A 17329-nucleotide genomic window follows, 5' to 3' on the forward strand; every position below is an offset into this window, starting at 1 on the left:
GCCAGCATACCGTTTGCCTTCTTGACCGCCTGTTGCACCTGCATGCTCGCCTTCAGTGACTGGTGTACAAGAACACCCAGGTCTCTCTGTACTTCCCCCTCTCCCAATCTATTGCCATTTAAATAATAATTTGCCCTCCCGTTCCTGCACCCAAGGTGGATAACTTCGCACTTGTCCACATTATAGTGCATCTGCCATTTATCCGCCCAATCGCCCAGTCTGTCCAAATCGCTCTGGAGCTTCCTGGTCTCTTCCTCTGAGCCCACCCCCCCTCCTAGTTTAGTGTCGTCTGCAAATTTGGAAATGCTGCATCCGACTCCCTGATCCAGGTCATTAATGTAAATTGTGAACAGCTGGGGGCCCAGGACAGATCCCTGTGGTACCCCACTTGTTACTGCCTGCCATTCAGAAAATGAGCCGTTTATTCCAACTCTCTGTTTTCTATCTGACAGCCAGTTCCCTATCCACGCCAAAACTTTCCCCTTTATCCCATGAGCCTCAATTTTCCATGCTAATCTTTTATGTGGGACCTTATCGAAGGCCTTTTGGAAGTCCAGGTACACCACATCTACTGGCTCTCCCCCATCTATTCTACCAGTTACTCCCTCAAAAAATTCCAATAGATTAGTCAAGCACGATTTACCCTTTGTAAATCCATGTTGACTCTGTCCTATCCTGTCCCCATTTGCTAAGTGCTCCGCTATTTCATCCTTAATGATGGACTCCAGCATTTTGCCCACAACTGATGTAAGGCTTACAGGTCTGTAATTACCTGCTTTTTCCCTACCCCCCTTTTTGAATAGTGGGGTAACGTTAGCTACCCTCCAATCCATCGGCACTGTTCCCGAGTCTAATGAATTCTGAAAAATCATCCTTAGTGCATCCGCTATCTCTAGGGCCACCTCCTTCAGTACCCTAGGATGCATGTTATCAGGCCCTGGGGATTTGTCCACCTTCAATCCCTTTAGCTTCCTTAACACCATATCCTTAGAGATATTGATTTGCGTCAGTTCCTCCTTTGCCAATGTCCCTATTTTTCCCGATATCCCAGGGAGGTTTTTTGTGTCTTCCTTCGTAAAGACTGACCCAAAGTATGCATTTAGTTGATCTGCCATTTCCTTATTTCCCATTATATATTCCCCCGTATCTGACTGCAATGGACCAACTTTGGTTTTCACCAGTCTTTTCCTTTTGATATATTTATAAAAGCTTTTGGAGTTAGTTTTTATATTTTCCGCCAGCTTGTTTTCGTAAGCTATTTTGCCCCTCTTGATCATGCCCTTTGCCCTCCTTTGCTCTATCTTAAACTGTTCCCAATCTTCCGCTCTGGCGCTTTTTTTGGCTATTTTATACGCCCTATCTTTGGATTTTATGCTGTCTCTAATTTCCCCTGTTATCCACGGTTGAGTCACCTTTTTAGATTTCCTTTTATGCCAGATTGGTATAAACAATTTTTGCAATTTTGTCATTCTATCTTTAAATGTTTGCCATTGTTTATCTACCTCCAGTCCTCCCAGGAACGTTGTCCAATCAGACCTACTCAGTTCCCGTCTCATGGCATCATAATTCCCCTTGTTTAAATTCAGGACCTTAGTCTCTGAGTCAATTTCTTCGCTCTCCATTTCGAGTGAGAAATCGATCATGTTATGATCGCTCTGACCCAAGGGTCCCCGTACAACAAGATTACTGATTAGTCCCTTCTCATTGCACAGTACCCAGTCCAATATAGCCTGTTCCCGAGTTGGTTCCTCGACATATTGATCCAGATAACCGTCATTATGCGGTCAGTTGGTCAGTTTCTGTCTGTTCGGTCAAGTTGTTGTCAGAGGTTCAGTTTCGGTGTGTTCTGTCAGGATTTGTTCAGTTGGTCAGTTTCTGTGTGTTTGGTCAGGTTGTGGTCAATGGGTCGGTTTCTCTGTGTTCGATCAGGTTGCAGTAGAAAGGTCAGTTTCTGTGTGTTCGGTCAGGTTGTGGTCTGTTTGTCAGTTTCAGTTTTTGTTCGGTCAGGTTGTGGTCAGTGGGTCAGTTTCTGTGTGTTCCGTCAGGATTTGGTCAGTGGGTCAGTTTCTGATTCTTCGATCAGGTTCTGGTCAGTGGGTCAGTTTCTGTGTGCTTGGTCAGGTTCTGATAAGTAGTCCAGTTTCTGTGTGTTCCATCAGGTTGAGGTCAGTGGGCCAGTTTCTGTGTGTATTGCCAATTTGTGGTCAGTGGATCAGTTTGTGTGTGTTCGGTCAGGTTGTGTTCAGTGCATCAGTTCCTGCTTCTTCAGCCAGGTTGTGGGCAGTGGATCAGATTCGATGTATTTGTACAGGTGCTGGTCTGTGGGTCAGTTTCTGCATGTTCAGTCAGTTTGTCGCCAGTGGGTCTACGTCTGTGTGTTCATTCAGGTTGTGGTCAGTGTGTCAGTTTCTGTGTGCTCAGTCAGGATTTAGGCATTGTATAAGTTTCTGTGTGTTCGGTCAGGTTGTGGTCAATGGGTCAGTTTCTGTGTGCTCATTCAGGTTGTGCTTATTGTGTCAGTTTCTGTGTGTTCGGTCAGGTTGTGGTTATTGGGTCTGTTTCTGTGTGATCGGTCAGGATTTATTCAGTGTGTGAGTTTCTGTGTGATCGGTCAGGTTATGGTCAGTTGTTCAGTTTCTCTGTGTTCGGTCAGGTTGTGGTCAATTGGTCAGTTTCTGTGTGTTCATTCAGGTTGTGCTTATTGTGTCAGTTTCTGTGTGTTCGGTCAGGTTGTGGTTATTGGGTCAGTTTCTGTGTGATCGGTCAGGATTTATTCAGTGTGTGAGTTTCTGTATGATCGGTCAGGTTATGGTCAGTTGTTCAGTTTCTCTGTGTTCGGACAGGTTGTGGTCAGTGGGTCAGTTTCTGTGTGTTCGTTCCATCTGTGGTCCTTGTGTCAGTTACTGTGTGTTTGCTTAGTTTGTAGTCAATGGGTCAGTTTCTGTGTGGTCAGTTAGGATTTGGTCAGTGTTTCAGTTTCTGTGTCATCGGTCAGGTTGTGGTCAGTGGTTCATTTACTCTGAGTTCAGTCAGGATGTATTCAGTGGGTAAGTTTCTGTGTTTGTGGTCAGACTGTTGTCAGTGGGTCAGTTAATGTGTGTTCGGACAGGTGGTGGTCAGTGGGTCAGTTTCTGTGTGTTAGGACAGGTGGTGATCAGTGGGCCAGTTTCTGTGTGTTCAATCAGTTTGTGGTCTGTAGATCAGCTTATGTGGTTTCCGTCAGTGTGTGGTCAGTGGGTCAGTTTCTCTGTGTTTGGTCAAGTTGTTGTGAGTGGGTCAGATTCTGTGCTGTCAGATTGTGGTCAGTGTATCAGGTTCTGAGCCTATGGTCAGGTTATGCTCAGAAGGTCAGTTTCTGCGTGTTTGGCTGTGTTTTAGTCAATGGGTCAGTTTCTGAGTGTTCTGTCATGTTGTGGTCAGTGGATTAGTTTATGTGTGTTTGGTCAGGTTGTGGTCATTTGGTCACTTTCTGTGTGTTCGGTCAATGTATGGTCATTGGGTCAATTTCTGTGTGTTCTGTCAGGTTGTCGTCAGTGGATTAGTTTCTGTGTCTTTGGTAAGGTTGTGGTCATCTGGTTACTTTCTGTGTGTTGGGTCAGCTTGTGGTCAGTCGGTCAGTTTCTGTATGCACCATCAGGTTGTGATCAGTGGTACAGTTTTGGTGTGTTCGGTCAGGTTGTGGGCATTTGGTCACTTTCAGTGTGTTCGCTCAGATTGTGGCCAAAGGGTCAGTTTCTGTGTGTTCGGACATGTTGTGGTCAGTGGGTCAGTTCCTGTGTGTTTGGTCAAGATATGGTCAGTTGATCAGTTTCTGTGTGTTCAGTCAGCTTGTGGTCAGTGGATCAGTTTCTATGGGTTCTGTCAGTGTGTGCTCAGCGGGTCAGTTTCTTTCTGTTTGGTCAAGTTGTTGTCAGAGGTTCAGTTTCTTTGAGCTCTGTCAGGATTTGTTCAGTGGGTCAGTTTCTGTGTGTTCGGTCAGGTTGTGGTCAGTGGGTCAGTTTCAGTGTGCTCGGTCAGGTTCAAGTAAGTGGGCCACTTTCTGTGTGTTCTGTCAGGTTGTGGTCAGTGGATCAGTTTCAGTTTTTGTTCGGTGAGTTTGTGATCAGTGGGTCAGTTTGTGTTTGTTCAGTCAGGTTGTGTTCAGTGCATCAGCTTCTGTGTCTTCAGCCAGTTTGTGGTTAGTGGGTCAGTTTCGATGCGTTTATTCAGGGGCTGGTCTGTGGGTCAGTTTCTGCATGTTCGGTCAGTTTGTCGCCAGTGGCTCAACTTCTCTGTGTTCATTCAGGTTGTGGTCAGTGTGTCAGTTTCTCTGTGCTCAGTCAGGAGTTGGTCATTGTGTCAGTTACTGTGTTTTCAGCAAGGATCTGGTCTGTGGGTCAGTTTCCGTATGTTCAAGCAGGTTGCGTTCAGTGGGGCAATTTCTGTGTTCTCGGTCAGGTTATGGTCAGTCGGTCAGTTTCTGTGTTCGGTCAGGTTGTGGTCAGTCGGTCAGTTTTTGTGTGTTCGGTCAGGACATGGTCAGAATGTCAGTTTCTGCGTGTTTGTTCAGGTTGCCGTCAGAGGCTCAGTCTGATTGAATTCGGCCAGTATATGTTCAGTGGGCCAGCATCTGTTTGTTCGGTCAGGTGTAGTCAGTGGGTCAGATTATTTGTGTTCAGTCAGGTTCTGGTCAGCGGGTCAGTTTCTGTGTGTTCAGTCAGGTTGTGGTCAGTGCGTAAGTTTATGTGTGTTCGGTCAGGATTTGGTCAGTGTGTCAATTTCTATGTGACCTTTAAGATTTTGGTCAGTGGGTAAGTTTCTGTGTTTTTGGTGAGGTTGTGTTCAGTGGGTCAGTCTCTGTGGATTTGCTCCGGTTGTGGTCAGTGTGTCCGTTACTGTTTGTCCGGTCAGAATATGGTCAGATGGTCAGTTTCTGGGTAGTTGGTCAGGTTGTGATCAGTGGTTCCAATTGGTTGACTTTGGTCAGTATTTGGTCAGTGGACCAATTTCTGTTATCTCAATAAGTTTTGGTCAGTTTCTGTGTGACCTGTCAGGTTGTGGTCAGTAGGTCAGTTTCCATTTGTTCGGTCAGGTTGTGGTCAGTGGGTCTGTTTCTGTGTGTTTGGTCAGGTTGTGTTCAGTGCGTCAATTTTTGTTTGTTCAGCCAGGTTTTGTTCAGTGGGTCTTTTTCTATTTGTTTTGACAGGTGCTGGTCCATGGGTCAGTTACTGTGTGCTCGGTCAGGTTTTGTTCAGTGGGTCAGATTCTGTGAGTTCATTCTGGATGTGTTCAGTGGGTCAGTTTCTGTGTGTTCAGTCAGGTTGTGATCAATGGGTCAGTTTCTGTTTGCTCGGGCATTTTGTGTTCTGTGGGTCAGTTTCTGTTTGCTCGGGAATTTTGTGTTCTGTGGGTCAGTTTCTGTGTGTTTGGTCAGGATTTGGTCCGTGGGTCAGTTTCTGTGTGCTCAGTAAGGATGTGGACGGTGGGTCAATTTCTGTGTGCTCGTACAGGTGGTGGTCATTGTATCAGTTGCTGTGTGTTCGTGCAGGAGGTGATCATTGGTCCAGTTGCTGTCTGTTCTGTCAGGTTGTGGTCAGTGGATCAGTTTCTGTGGGTTCCATCAGTGTGTGGTTAGTGTGTCAGTTTCTGTGTGTTCGTTCAAGTTATTGTCATTGGATCAGTTTCTGTGTGTTCGGTCTGTATTTGTTCAGTTGGCCACTTTCTGTGTGTTTGGCCAGGTTGTGGTCAGTGGGTCAGTTTTGTTGTGTTCTGTCAGGGTGTGGTCAGCGGGTCAGTTTCGTTGTGTTCGGTCAGGTTGTGGTCAGTGGGTCAGTTTCCATGTGTTTGGTCAAGTTGTAGTCAGTGGGTCAGTTTATGTTTTTTCTGTGAGGATTTGGTCAGTGTGTCAGTTTCTGTGTGTTTGTTCAGGTTGTGGTCAGTGTGTCATTTTCTGTCTGATCGGTCAGTTGTGGTCAGTGGGTCGATTTCTGTGTGTTTGGTCAGGATGTGGTCAGTGGATTAGATTCTGTGTTCTAGGTCAGGTTGTTGTCAGTGAGTCCCTTTCTGTGTGATTGTTCAAGTTGTGGTTATTGTTTCAGTGACTGTGTGTTTTGTCAGGGTGTGGTCAGTGGTTCATTTTCTGTGTGTTCAGTCAGGACTTGGTTACTGCGTCAGTTTTTCTGTGTTCAGTCAGGCTGAGGTCAGTGTGACAGTTTCTGTGTTTGGTCAGGTTGTTGGCAGTGTGTCAGTTTCTGTGTGTTTGGTCAGATTGTGGTCAGTGGGTCAGTTCCTGTGTGTTTGGTCAGGTTGTTGCCTGTGGGTCAGGTTCAGCGTGTCCAGTCAGGTTGTGGTAAGTGGGTAAGTTTGTGTGTGTTTGGTGAGGTTGTGGACAGTGTGTCAGTTACATTGTGATCGGTCAGGTTTTGGTCAGTGGGTCAGATTCCGTGAGTTCATTCAGGATGTGTTCAGTGGGTCAATTTCTGTGTGTTCAGTCAGGTTTTGGTCAGTGGATCAGTTGCTGTCGATTCCTTCAGTTTGTGGTCAGTGGTACAGTTCCCGTGAGTTCAGTCAAGTTTTTGTCAGTGTTCCAGTTTCTGTATGTTCGGTCAGAATTTGGTCAGGTTGTCACTTTCTGTGTTTTTGACCAGGTTGTGGTCAATGCATAAGTTTCGGTGTTCTCGGTAACATTGTGGTCAGTGTGTCAATTTCAGTGTTTGTTTGGACAGGTTGTGGTCAATGGGTCAGTTTCTTTTTGCTCGGGCATTTTGTGTTCTGTGAGTCAGTTTCTGTGTGTTTGGTCAGGATTTGGTCCGTGGGTCAGTTTCTGTGTGCTCAGTAAGGATGTGGACCGTGGGTCAATTTCTGTGTGCTCGTACAGGTGGTGGTCATTGTATCAGTTTCTGTGTGTTCATGCAGGAGGTGATCATTAGGTCAGTTGCTGTCTGTTCAGTCAGGTTGTGGTCAGTGGTTCAGTTTCTGTGGGTTCCGTCAATGAGTTATTGTCATTGGGTCAGCTTCTGTGTGTTCGGTCCGTATTTGTTCAGTTATCCACTTTCTGTGTGTTTGGCCAGGTTGTGGTCAGTGGGTCAGTTTGTGTGTGTTCGGTCAGGTTGTCTTCAGTGTGTCAGTTTCTGAGTGTTCAGCCAGGTTGTGACCAATGGGTCATGTTCTGTGTCTTTGGACAGGTGGTTGTCTGAGGTTCAATTTTTGTGTGTTTGTTCAGGTTGTGGTCATTGGGACAGTTTCGGTGTTTTCGGTCAGTATGTGGTCAGTGGGACAGTTTCTGTGTGTTCGGTCCATATTTCTTCAGTTGTCCACTTTCTGTGTGTTTGGCCAGTTTGTGGACAATGGGTCAGTTTTGTTGTGTTCGGTCAGGTTGTGGTCAGTGGTTCAGTTTCTGTGTGTTCTGACAGAATCTGGTCTGTGTGTCAGTTTCTGTGTCTTCGGTCAGGTTCTGGTCAATGGGTCAGTTTCTGTGTGTTCATTCAGGTTGTGGTCAGTTTGTCAGTTTCCATGTGCTCGGTCAGGTTGTGATCAATGGGTCAGTTTCTGTCCGTTCTGACAGGATCTGCTCAGTGGTTCAATTTCTGTTTCTTTCGTCATACTGTTGTCAGTGGTTCAGTTTCTGTGTGTTCGGTCAGATTGTGGTCAGTGGGTCAGTTTCAGTGTGTTCCACCTGGTTGTGTTCAGTGGGCCAGTTTCTGTGTGTTCGTTCAGTTTGTGGTCAGTGGGTCAGTTTGTGTGTGTTCAGTCAGGTTGTCTTTAGTGTTTCAGTTTCTGAGTGTTCAGCCAGGTTGTGACCAGTGGCTCAGGTTCTGTGTCTTTGGACAGGTGGTTGTCTGAGGTTCAATTTTTGTATGTTCGTTCAGGTTGTGGTCATTGTGTCAGTTTCGGTTTTTTCGGTCAGTATGTGGTCAGTGGGTCAGTTTGTGTGTGGTCGGCCAGGATTTGGTCAGTGTGTCAGTTTCTGTGTGGTGAGTCAGTTTGTGAACAGTAGTTCAGTTTCTTTGTGTTCAGGCAGGTTGTGTTCATTGGGTCAGTTTCTGTGAATTCATTCCATTTGTGGTCATTGTGTCAGTTTCTGGGTGTTCGGTTAGGTTCTGGACAATGGCTCAGTTTCTGTGAGTTCGTTCATGTTTGGTCATTGTGTCAGACTTTGTGTGCTCGGTCAAGTTGTGGTCAGTGTGTCAGTTTCTGTGTGTTCAGTCAGGATTTGTTCATTGTGTCAGTTTCTGTGTGATCAGCAAGGTTTTGTTCAGTGGATCAGTTTCTGTCGGTTCGATCAGTGTTTGGACAGTGGGAAGGCTTCTGTGTGTTCGGTCAAGTTGTTGTCAGTTGTTCAGTTGCTCTGTGTTCGGTCAGGATTTGTTCAGTCTGTCACTTTCTGTGTGTTTCATCAGATTGTTGTCAGTGGGTCAGTTTCTGTGTGTTCGTTCAGGATTTGGTCAGTGTGTCAGATTCTGTGTGTTCTGGCAGGTTGTGGTCAGTGAGTCAGTTTTTGTGTGCTCAGTCTGGCTGTGGAACGTGGGCCAGTTTCTGTGTGTTCCTTCAGGTTGTGGTCAGTGGGTCAGTTTATGTGTGTTCGGTCAGTTTGTGGTCATTGGTCAGTTTGTGTGTGTTTGGTCAGGTTGTGTTCAGTGAGTCAGTTTCTGTGTCTTCAGCCAAGTTGTGGTCAGTGGGTCAGTTTCTGTGTGGTCGGTCAGGTTGTCGCCAGTGGGTCTATTTATGTGTGTCCATTCAGGTGTGATCAGTGTATCAGTTTCTGTGTGCTCAGTCAGGAGTTGTTCATTGTGACAGTTTCTGTGTGTTCGGTCAGGTTGTGGTCAGTGGGTCAGTTTCAGTGTTTGTTCTATCAGGTTGTTGTAAATGGGTCACTTTCTTTGTGCTCGGGCAGGTTGTATTCTGTTTTTTCCGTTTCTGTCTGTTTGGTCAGGATTTGGTCCCTGGGTAAGCTTCTGTGTGCTCAATAAGGATGTGGACAGTGGGTCAGTTTCTGTGTGCACGGACAGTTGGTGGTCTGTGGGTCAGTTTCCGTGTGTTCAGACAGGTGGTGGTCAGTTAGACAGTTTCTGTGTGTTCAGTCAGCTTCTGGTCAGTGGATCACTTTCCGTGGGTTCCGTCAGTGTGTGGTCAGTGGTACAGTTTCTGCGTGTTACAGCCAGTTGTTGTCATTGGGTCAGTTTATGTGTGTTCGGTCCGGATTGTTCAGTTGGTCACTTTCTGTGTGTTTGGTCAGGTGGTGGTCAATGGGTCAGTTTCTGCGTGTTCGGTCAGTTTGTGTTCATTGTGTCAGTTTCAGTTTTTTTTCGGTAAGGTTCTGGTCAGTGGATCAGTTTCCATGTGTTCAGTCAGGATTTGCTCAGTGTGTCAGTTTCTGTGTGCTCGGTCAGGTTCGGATCAGTGGGTCAATTTCTGTCTTTTCGGAAAGGATCTGATAAGTGGGTCAGCTTCTGTGTGTTTGTACAGGTGCTGATCTGCGGTTCAGTTTCTACATGTTAGGTCAGGTTGTCGCCAATGGGTCAATTTTTGTTTGCTGGGTCAGTTCGTGCTCAGTTCGTCAGTTTCAGTGGGTTCAGTCATTTTATGGTCAGTGGATCATTTTCTGTGGGATCCGTCAGCGTGTGGTCAGTGGGTCAGTTTCTGTTTGTTTGGTCAAGTTGTTGTCAGCGGTTCAGTTTCTGTGTGTTCGGTCAGGATTTGTTCCATCGGTCAGTTTCTGTGTGTTTGGCCAGGTGGTGGTCAATGGGTCAGTTTCGGTGTGTTAGGTCAGGTTTTGGTAGGAAGTCCCTTTTCTGTGAGTTTGGTCAGGTTGTGGTCAGTGGGTATGTTCCAATTATTGTTCTTTCAGGTTGTGGACAGTGGGTCAGTTTCAGAATATTTTCAGTCAGGTTTTGGTCCATGGGTCAGTTTCTGTGTTTTCGGTCAGATCGTGCTCATTGGGACATTAACAGTGCATTTGGTAAGGTTGTGGTCAGTGGGTCATTTCCTGTGTGATCGGTCAGTTTGTGTTCAGTGTGTCAGCATCTGTGTGCTCGATCAGGTTGTGGTCTGTGGGTCAGTTTCTGTGTGCTTGGAAAGGTTGTGTTCAGTGGTTAAGTTTCTGTGTGTTCGGTCAGGATTTTTTCAGTGGGCCCATTTCTGAGAGTTCGGTCAATTTGTAGTCAGTGGGGCAGTTGCTCTCTGTTCGGTCAGGATTTGGTCAGTTTGTCAGTTTCTGTGTGTTCGTTCAGGATGTGGTCAGTGGGTTAGTTTCTGTGTGCTAGTTCAGGTTGTTGTCAGTGGGTCACTTTCTGTGTGATTGTTCAGGTTGTGGTTATTGTGTCAGTGTCTGTGTGTTTTGTCAGGTTCTGGTCAGTGGGTCATTTTCTGTGTGTTCAGTCATGACTTGGTCACTGTGTCAGTCTTTTCGTGTTCAGTCAGGTTGAGGTCAGTGTGCCAGCTTCTGTGTGATCGGTCAGGTTGTGGTCAGTGGTTCATTTTCTGTGTGTTCAGTCATGACTTGGTCACTGTGTCAGTCTTTTCGTGTTCAGTCAGCTTGAGGTTAGTGTGCCAGCTTCTGTGTGATCGGTCATGTTGTGGGCAGTGTGTCAGTTTCTGTGTGTTCGGTCAGTTTGTGGTCAGTTGGTCAGTTTCTGTGTGTTCGGTCAGGTTGTGGTCAGTGGGTCAGTTATTGTGTGTTTGGTCAGGTGGTGGTCAATGGGTCAGTTTCTTCGTGTTCGGTCAGTTTGTGTTCATTGTGTCAGTTTCAGTTTTTGTTCGGTGAGGTTCTGGTCAGTGGATCAGTTTCCATGTGTTCAGTCAGGATTTGCTCAGTGTGTCAGTTTCTGTGTGCTCTGTCAGGTTCGGATCAGTGGGTCAATTTCTGTCTTTTCGGAAAGGATCTGGTAAGTGGGTCAGCTTCTGTGTGTTTGTACATGTGCTGATCTGCGGCTCAGTTTCTACATGTTAGGTCAGGTTGTCGCCAATGGGTCAATTTTTATTTGCTCGGTCAGTTCGTGCTCAGTTCGTCAGTTTCAGTGGTTTCAGTCATTTTATGGTCAGTGGATCATTTTCTGTGGGATCCATCAGCGTGCGGTCAGTGGGTCATTTCTATTTGTTTGGTCAAGTTGTTGTCAGCGGTTCAGTTTCTGTGTGTTCAGTCAGGATTTGTTCCATTGGTCAGTTTCTGTGTGTTTGGCCAGGTGGTGGTCAATGGGTCAGTTTCGGTGTGTTAGGTCAGGTTTTGGTCGGAAGTCCCTTTTCTGTGAGCTCGGTCAGGTTGTGGTCAGTGGGTATGTTCCAGTTATTGTTCTTTCAGGTTGTGGACAGTGGGTTCGTTTCAGAATATTTTCAGTCAGGTTTTGGTCCATGGGTTAGTTTCTGTGTTTTCGGTCAGATTGTGCTCATTGGGACATTAACAGTGCATTTGGTAAGGTTGTGGTCAGTGGGTCATTTCCTGTGTGATCGGTCAGTTTGTGTTCAGTGTGTCAGCTTCTGTGTGCTCGGTCAGGTTGTGGTCTGTGGGTCAGTTTCTGTGTGCTTGGAAAGGTTGTGTTCAGTGGTTAAGTTTCTGTGTGTTCGGTCAGGATTTTTTCAGTGGTTCCATTTCTGAGAGTTCAGTCAAGTTGTAGTCAGTGGGGCAGTTGCTCTCTGTTCGGTCTGGATTTGGTCAGTTTGTCAGTTTCTGTGTGTTCGTTCAGGATGTGGTCAGTGGGTTAGTTTCTGTGTGCTAGTTCAGGTTGTTGTCACTGGGTCACTTTCTGTGTGATTGTTCAGGTTGTGGTTATTGTGTCAGTGTCTGTGTGTTTTGTCAGGTTCTGGTCAGTGGGTTATTTTCTGTGTGTTCAGTCATGACTTGGTCACTGTGTCAGTCTTTTCGTGTTCAGTCAGGTTGAGATCAATGTGCCAGCTTCTGTGTGATCGGTCAGGTTGTGGGCAGTGTGTCAGTTTCTGTGTGTTCGGTCAGTTTGTGGTCAGTTGTTCAGTTTCTGTGTGTTCGGTCAGGTTGTGGTCAGTGGGTCAGTTATTGTGTGTTTGGTCATGTTGTGGTCAGTGGGTCAGGTTCTGTGTGTTCGGTCAGTTTGTGGTCAGTTGGTCAGTTTCTATGTGTTCGGTCAGGTTGTGGTCAGTGGGTCAGTTATTGTGTGTTTGGTCAGGTGGTGGTCAATGGGTCAGTTTCTTCGTGTTCGGTCAGTTTGTGTTCATTGTGTCAGTTTCAGTTTTTGTTCGGTGAGATTCTGGTCAGTGGATCAGTTTCCATGTGTTCAGTCAGGATTTGCTCAGTGTGTCAGTTTCTGTGTGCTCTGTCAGGTTCGGATCAGTGTGTCAATTTCTGTCTTTTCGGAATGGATCTGGTAAGTGGGTCAGCTTCTGTGTGTTTGTACAGGTGCTGATCTGCGGCTCAGTTTCTACATGTTAGGTCAGGTTGTCACAATGGGTCAATTTTTGTTTACTCGGTCAGTTCGTGCTCAGTTCGTCAGTTTCAGTGGGTTCAGTCATTTTATGGTCAGTGGATCATTTTCTGTGGGATCCGTCAGCGTGCGGTCAGTGGGTCATTTCTGTTTGTTCGGTCAAGTTGTTGTCAGCGGTTCAGTTTCTGTGTGTTCAGTCAGGATTTGTTCCATTGGTCAGTTTCTGTGTGTTTGGCCAGGTGGTGGTCAATGGGTCAGTTTCGGTGTGTTAGGTCAGGTTTTGGTAGGAAGTCCCTTTTCTGTGAGCTCGGTCAGGTTGTGGTCAGTGGGTATGTTCCAGTTATTGTTCTTTCAGGTTGTGGACAGTGGGTCAGTTTCAGAATATTTTCAGTCAGATTTTGGTCCATGGGTTAGTTTCTGTGTTTTCGGTCAGATTGTGCTCATTGGGACATTAACAGTGCATTTGGTAAGGTTGTGGTCAGTGGGTCATTTCCTGTGTGATCGGTCAGTTTGTGTTCAGTGGGTCAGCTTCTGTGTGCTCGGTCAGGTTATGGTCTGTGGGTCAGTTTCTGTGTGCTTGGAAAGGTTGTGTTCAGTGGTTAAGTTTCTGTGTGTTCGGTCAGGATTTTTTCAGTGGGTCCATTTCTGAGAGTTCGGTCAAGTTGTAGTCAGTGGGGCAGTTGCTCTCTGTTCGGTCAGGATTTGGTCAGTTTGTCAGTTTCTGTGTGTTCGTTCAGGATGTGGTCAGTGGGTTAGTTTCTGTGTGCTAGTTCAGGTTGTTGTCAGTGGGTCACTTTCTGTGTGATTGTTCAGGTTGTGGTTATTGTGTCAGTGTCTGTGTGTTTTGTCAGGTTCTGGTCAATGGGTCATTTTCTGTGTGTTCAGTCATGACTTGGTCACTGTGTCAGTCTTTTCGTGTTCAGTCAGGTTGAGGTCAATGTGCCAGCTTCTGTGTGATCGGTCAGGTTGTGGGCAGTGTGTCAGTTTCTGTGTGTTCAGTCAGTTTGTGGTCAGTTGGTCAGTTTCTGTGTGTTCGGTCAGGTTGTGGTCAGTGGGTCAGTTATTCTGTGTTTGGTCAGGTTGTGGTCAGTGGGTCATGTTCTGTGTGTTCGGTCAGGTTGTGGTCAGTGTGTAAGCTTGTGCGTGTTTGGTCAGTTTGTGGTCAGTGGGTCAGTTACAGTGTGATCGGCCAGATTTTGGTCAGTGGGTCACATTCTGTGAGTTCATTCAGGATGTGTTCAGTGGATCAGATTCTGTGTGTTCATTCAGGTTGTGGTCAATGGATCAATTTCTGTCGATTCCTTCAGGTTGTGGTCAGTGGGACAGTTTCTGTGTGTTCAGTCAAGTTTATGTCAGTGTTCCAGTTTCTCTGTGTTCGGTCAGGATTTGTTCAGTTTGTCATTTTCTGTTTTTTTGGCCTGGTTGTGGTCAATGGGTCAGTTTCGGTGTTCTCGGTCAGATAGTGGTCTGTGTGTCAGTTTCAGTGTTTGTTCGGTCAGGTTGTCGTCAATGAGTCAGTTTCTCTGTGCTCGGGCATATTGTGTTCTGTGGGTCAGTTTCTGTGTGTTTGGTCAGGATTTGGTCCGTGGGTCAGTTTGTGTGTGCTCAGTAAGGATGTGGACCGTGGGTTAATTTCTGTGTGCTTGGACAGGTGGTGGTCATTGGGACAGTTTCTGTGTGTTCGGGCAGGAGGTCATCATTGGGTCAGTTTCTGTCTGTTCACTTAATTTATGGTCATTGGGCCAGTTTCTGTGTGTTCGATCCGTATTTGTTCAGTTGGCCACTTGCTGTGTTTTTGGCCAGGTTGTGGTCAATGGGTCAGTTTTGTTGTGTTTGTTCAGGTTGTCGTCAGTGGGTCAGTTTCTGTGTGTTCAGTCATGTTATGTTCAGTGGATCAGTTTCTTTGTTTCGTTATACTGTGGTCAGTGGGTCAGTCTGTGTGTGTTCGGTCAATATGTGGTCAGTGGGTCAGCTTCTGTTTGTTGCATGAGGTTGAGGTCACTGGGTCAGTTTCTGTGTCTTCCATCAGGTTGTGGTCAATGGGTCAGTTTTTTGTGTTCGGTCAGGTTATGTTAAGTGGGTCAGTTTCTGTGTGTTTGGTCAAATTGTCGTCAGTTTGCCAGTTTCTGTGTGCTCGGTCAGTATTTGTTCAATGGTTCAGTTTGTGTCTGTTCCATCAGGTTGTGGTCAGTGAGTCAGTTTCTGTGTGTTCCATCAGGTTGTGCTCAGTGGGTCCGTTTGCATGTGATCGGTCAGGTTGTCGTCAGTGTGTCAGATTCTGTGTGTGCATCCAGGTTGTAGTCAGTGTGTCAGTTTCTGTGCGTTCCATCAAGTTGTGTTCAGTGGGCCAGTTTCTTTGTGTTCGGTCAGCTTGTTGTCAGTGGGGCAGTTTGTGTGTGTTCGTTCATGTTGTGTTCAGTGTTTCAGTTTCTGTGTGTTCAGCCAGATTGTGGTCAGTGGGTAAGTTTCCGTGTGTTTGTACAAGTGCTGGTCTGAGGGTCAATTTTTGGGTGTTCATTCAGGTTGTGGTCATTGTTTCAGTTTTTGTGTGTATGGTCAGCATTGAGTCAGTGGGTCATTTTCTGTGTGTTCATTCAGGTTGTGGTTATTGTGTCAGTTTCAGTGCTTTCGGTAAGGTTGTGGTCAGTGGGACAGTTTCTGTGTGATTGGTCAGGATTTGGTCAGTGTGTCAGTTAATGTGTAATGAGTCAGGTTGTGGTCAGTGGTTCAGATTTTGTGTGTTCGGTCAGGATTTGGTCAGTGGGTCAGATCTGTGTGTTCTCTCAGGTTGTGGTCAGTGGGTCAGTTTCTGTCTGCTCCATCTGTCTGTGGTACGTGAGCCAGTTTCTGAGTGTTCCGTCAGGTTGTGGTCAGTGGGTCAGTTTCTGTGTGTTCAGTCATGTTATGTTCAGTGGATCAGTTTCTTTGTTTCGTTACACTGTGGTCAGTGGGTCAGTCTCTGTGTGTTCGGTCAATATGTGGTCAGTGGGTCAGCTTCTGTTTGTTGCATGAGGTTGAGGTCACTGGGTCAGTTTCTGTGTCTTCCATCAGGTTGTGGTCAATGGGTCAGTTTTTTGTGTTCGGTCAGGTTATGTTAAGTGGGTCAGTTTCTGTGTGTTTGGTCAAATTGTCGTCAGTTTGCCAGTTTCTGTGTGCTCGGTCAGTATTTGTTCAATGGTTCAGTTTGTGTGTGTTCCATCAGGTTGTGGTCAGTGAGTCAGTTTCTGTGTGTTCCATCAGGTTGTGCTCAGTGGGTCCGTTTGCATGTGATCGGTCAGGTTGTAGTCAGTGTGTCAGTTTCTGTGCGTTCCATCAAGTTGTGTTCAGTGGGCCAGTTTCTTTGTGTTCGGTCAGCTTGTTGTCAGTGGGGCAGTTTGTGTGTGTTCGTTCATGTTGTGTTCAGTGTTTCAGTTTCTGTGTGTTCAGCCAGATTGTGGTCAGTGGGTAAGTTTCCGTGTGTTTGGACAAGTGCTGGTCTGAGGGTCAATTTTTGGGTGTTCATTCAGGTTGTGGTCATTGTTTCAGTTTTTGTGTGTATGGTCAGCTTTGAGTCAGTGGGTCATTTTCTGTGTGTTCATTCAGGTTGTGGTTATTGTGTCAGTTTCAGTGCTTTCGGTAAGGTTGTGGTCAGTGGGACAGTTTCTGTGTGATCGGTCAGGATTTGGTCAGATTGTCAGTTAATGTGTAATGAGTCAGGTTGTGGTCAGTGGTTCAGATTTTGTGTGTTCGGTCAGGATTTGGTCAGTGGGTCAGATCTGTGTGTTCTGTCAGGTTGTGGTCAGTGGGTCAGTTTCTGTCTGCTCCATCTGTCTGTGGTACGTGAGCCAGTTTCTGAGTGTTCTGTCAGGTTGTGTTCAGTGGGTCAGTTTCTGTGTGTTCGGTCAGGATGTGGTCAGTGGTTCAGTTTCTTTGTGTTTGGTCAAGCTGTAGTCAGTGGCTCCCTTTCTGTGAGATTGTTCAGGTTGTGATCATTGTGTCAGTTTCTGTGTGTTATTCCAGGTTGTGGTCAGTGGGTCATTTTCAGTGTGTTCAGTCAGGACTTGGTCACTGTGTCAGTTTTTGCGTATTCAGTCAGGCTGAGGTCAGTCTGACAGTTTCTGTGTGTTCGGTCAGGTTGTGGGCAGTGTGTCAGTTTCTGTGTTTTCGGTCAGTTTATGGTCATTTGGTCAGTTTCTGTGTGTTCAGCCAGGTTGTAGTCAGTGGGTCAATTTCTGTGTGTTCCATCAGGCTGTGTTCTGTGGGCCAGTTCCTGTGTGTTCAGCCAAGTTGTGGTCAGTGGGTCATTTTCTGTGTGGTTGGACAGATGCTGGTCTGAGGGTCAATTTTTGTGTGTTCGTTCAGGTTGTGGTCATTGTGTCAGTTTCTGCGTGTATGGTTAGATTTGTGTCAGTGGGTCATTTTCTGTGTGTTCATTCAGGTTCTGGTTATTGTGTCAGTTCCGGTATTTTCAGTCAGGTTGTGATCAGTGGGACAGCTTCTGTGTGTTCGGTCAGGATTTGGTCAGTGTGTCAATTTATGTATGTTCAGGCAGGCTGTGGTCTGTGGGTCAGTTTCTGTGAATTCGTTCCATTTGTTGTCAATGCGTCAGTTTATGTGTGTACGTTCAGGTTGTGGTCAATGTCTCAGTTTCTGTGAGTTCCTTCATGTTGTGGTCATTGTGTCAGTCTTTGTGTACTCAGTCAGGTTGTGGTCATTGTGTCAGTTTCTGTGTGTTCAGCCAGGAGTTTGGGCAGTGTTTCAATTTCTGCGTGTTCGGTCAGTTTGTGGTCAGTTTGTGGTCTGTTGGTCAGTCTCTGTGTGTTCGGTCAGGTTCTGGTCAGTGGGTCAGTTACTGTGTGTTTGGTCAGATTGTGATCAGTGGGTTAGTTTCTGTGTGTTCTGGTCAGGTTGTGGTCAGTGAGTAAGTTTGTCTGTGTTTGAACAGGTTGTGGTCAGTGGGCCAGTTACAGTGTTCTCGGTCA

Source organism: Somniosus microcephalus, unplaced genomic scaffold, assembly GCF_052327205.1.
Source record: "Somniosus microcephalus isolate GS21.2 unplaced genomic scaffold, FLI_Smic_1.0 unresolved_chr8, whole genome shotgun sequence".
NCBI classification, from domain to species: Eukaryota; Metazoa; Chordata; class Chondrichthyes; order Squaliformes; family Somniosidae; genus Somniosus; species Somniosus microcephalus.